The 3,575-nt window shown below is 29.4% G+C and overlaps 1 non-coding gene across 1 annotated transcript; it reads right to left on the reverse strand.

The window, feature by feature from the left end:
• Positions 1-2,701: 2,701 nt before the first annotated feature.
• LOC140987047 (small nucleolar RNA R71) lies at positions 2,702-2,812 on the reverse strand. The gene has a single exon (XR_012177048.1). It is a non-coding gene; the product is annotated as a small nucleolar RNA R71 (small nucleolar RNA).
• Between the last annotated feature and the right edge of the window lie 763 nt (positions 2,813-3,575).

Here is a 3,575-nt window from a genome sequence, read left to right on the forward strand (position 1 = left end):
TATATGCCTTATTTGTTGAGTTGATGTGGCATACATGACATGCACGTTGAGCTATGATCCTTGGATACCCTGATATGATTTGATTTGATTCTGGGGTTTGTGAACACAATGTTATGTTTGGTATTACATGACCCTTAAAGCATAGTCATTTGTGGCCCCGATGATTGATTGAGATTTGGGATTTGATGGAGCTTTGTCGACGCTATCATACGATTATCCCTGATTGAGGCCGGTGTGCCAGCTCGAGCATTGATTTGATAGCGATTCGATTGATTCAGACATGTGCTCAGTGGATGGGCATTTGACCTGATACCTCCACGACATACATGCATTGCATATCATATATCATTGTTTAGATATCTGTGGTATATATTGTGGTTGCTTCAGACTGAGCTTTGCTCACCCCAGACGGGGCTGTTGTTATCTTTGTATGTGGACAATGACAGGTACTTGATAAAACTTAAAATTAATAATGTATTATATGTTAAAACCTATATTTTAAAATTTAAGTTTCATTAAAATTATAAAATTATGTTATTTTAGTATTGTGTGTTTATATTTAAATGTCTTACTAAATATGTTTTATTTTCAGGTTTTCTACGTGTTGGTAAAATAATGATAACTCAAGCTAGAAAATTCAAATGGAGGTGATTCAAATATTTTTGGAATCCTTGAGAAATTATCTACAAATTTCCAGAAGACAAGATTGCCTAAAAAATTGGTTAAGATGATCAAATTGTGAAAATATCAAAAGGAGGACAAATTTACTTTCACCATGACCAGCATATAGTAAAAAAATCATAACTATTTCAATATTTAACCAAATGAGGTGAACCAAGTAGCCAAAGTCATCTACAGACAATTCCCCACATGTTTACTGTTTTGAGCTGAGTCAAATCCGGTGATTAAAGTCGTGGAACAAAGCATTGAAAGAAGGGGCATGGAATTGAAGTTGGAGGAGACAGACTACTATTACAACTACATTGCATTAATAGAATTTTTGACCCTTTCTCTCATTTGGCCTATAAATAGAGGTCTTGTGCTAGCTTGAGAATCATTCTTTCTCATTGTAAAATATAGTGTGAGTGTGTATAAAAGTTCTAAGTTCCAATATATTTTCCATTTTTCAATTTATGAGTGATGTTTTTAGTGTTGATCAAAAGTAAGTTCATGGAAAGCTAAATCTATTATGTCAAGGTGAAGAGAATGAATTCTTGGTGAAGTAAGATTGTTTATATTTTGTATATTTTTTCTTTATTTCTTTTTATTTTGCTAATTTCTTTTTATTGTAGGTATAAAAATGAATTATTTGTTGTTATCAATTTTCATCAAATGCTTGATACCATTTAAGTGGTTATCTTGATTTGTTGTTTAATTTTGATACAATAAATATTTCATCAATTATTATTGTTATATTATATATATATATATATATATATATATATATTTATATATTTATATCATATATTTCATTTATACGATAGCGTGGCTCTGCCGGTTGTTTTAAATGAAATATTATGATATCTAACAATCTAACATTTACTTTATCGCAACTAACTTTTACTTTTCGCATCTAACATTTACTTTATCGCAACTCTTTATCGCAACTAACTTTTATTTTCCGCATCTAACATTTACTTTATCGCAACTAACTTTTTCTTTGCCGCAACTAACTTATTAAATCATATATTTTATTTAGGCAATAGCGTGGCTCTGCCGGTTGTTCTAAATGAATTATAATGATTTAATTTAACATTTATTTTATGCAGTTATATATATAATCATAGGTACCATATATAAAATATCGGTGAATTCATTATTTTCTATAGTGGAAACTATATTATATTAGGTGTGTGTTTAAATATTTTTATTTTCTTGGAACCATTATTTATGGTGGTTTCCTATGTTTTACTTTTAGTTAAACAATATTGCATAAACCAAGAATAAATCCTCGAGCCTTGACAAAATTTATAATTTGTAAACTTCGTTCTTGCATTTGGTAATCTATTAATTAATAAATTTAAACTTAAAATAACCTCTCTGTGGATCGATCTCGTATTTACGAAATATATTACTTGCAGACAACCTACACTTGGGTGAATTATAATTTAAGTAGTAGCAAGTTTTTGGCGCCTTTGCCGGGGAGGTATAAATTAAGTTTATATTTGTTAATTATGTTTTATTTATAAGTATTGCGTTTTTTTTGTATGAGTATTTGGAGTCGAAAAAAAAGTGGTAGACTTATTCGAGTATCTGAAAATAATTTAAACATGGATGATAATTCAAATAATCAAGATAATGATAACAATAATAACAATAATAATAATAATAATCAAGAACATGATCAATTAAGAACACTTAGGCACCATATGAACCCTATTAGAACTAGTGCCCCATCTTGTTTAGTTTTTCCTCCTGATGCATCTAATTTCAACTTTAAACCTCAAATTATTCAACTTTTACCAAATTTTCATGGCTTAGATTCTGAAAATCCATATTTACATCTAAGAGAATTTGAGGAAGTTTGTAACACTTATAATGATCAAAATTGTAGCATGGATATAGTTCGATTAAAGCTTTTCCCTTTTTCTTTAAAAGATAAAGCTAAAACATGGCTACAAAATTTGAGATCAAGTTCAATAAGATCATGGGAAGAAATGCAACAACAATTTCTCAAAAAGTTTTTTCCTTCCCATAGAACAAACTCTTTTAAAAGACAAATTACTACTTTTTCTCAAAAACAAGGAGAAACATTTTATCAATGTTGGGATAGATATAAAGAATTACTTAATACATGCCCACATCATGGTTTTGAAACATGGAGAATAGTTTCTCACTTTTATGAAGGTCTAATACCTAAAGATAGGCAAATGATAGAATTCATGTGTAATGGAACTTTTGAAGATAAAAACCCAAATGAAGCTATGGAGTATTTGGATTCATTAGCAGAAAATGCTCAAAATTGGGATAATATAGGCACAATAGAACCACCAACAACTAAAATCAATAATTCAACAAATGGGGGTGGTATCTATAATCTTAAAGATGATATAGATATTCAAGCTAAACTTGCATCTTTAGCAAGAAAAATTGAGTCATTAGAAATGAAAAAGAGTGGTCAATTAAAAAGTATTCAAGAAATTGTTTGTCATATATGTGATACACATGATCATGCTACAAAAGATTGTCCAACATTACCTTCATTTAAAGAATGTCTCCATGAACAAGCAAATTATGTTAACAATTATAAAAAACCAATACTAGATCCTTTTTCAACATCATATAATCCTGGATGGAAAAATCATCCTAATTTTAGTTGGAGGAATGATAATAATGCACAACCCTCACAACAATATTTTCAAAATAACCAAAATCATCAAGGTTATATTCCTTATGTTACACCTCCAAGAAAAAACTTTGAAGATGTAATTCATGCATTTATCCAAAAGCAAGAATCTATCAATATTCAAAACAGTCAATCTATGACTGATTTGAAAGAAACTCTTGCAAAATTTGCATCTGCACTTAATATTCATGAAAAAGGAAAATTTCCATCTCAACCTCAACCTAATCCT

The sequence above is a fragment of the Primulina huaijiensis genome, chromosome 10, assembly GCF_012295235.1.
Source record: "Primulina huaijiensis isolate GDHJ02 chromosome 10, ASM1229523v2, whole genome shotgun sequence".
In the NCBI taxonomy this organism is placed as follows: domain Eukaryota; kingdom Viridiplantae; phylum Streptophyta; class Magnoliopsida; order Lamiales; family Gesneriaceae; genus Primulina; species Primulina huaijiensis.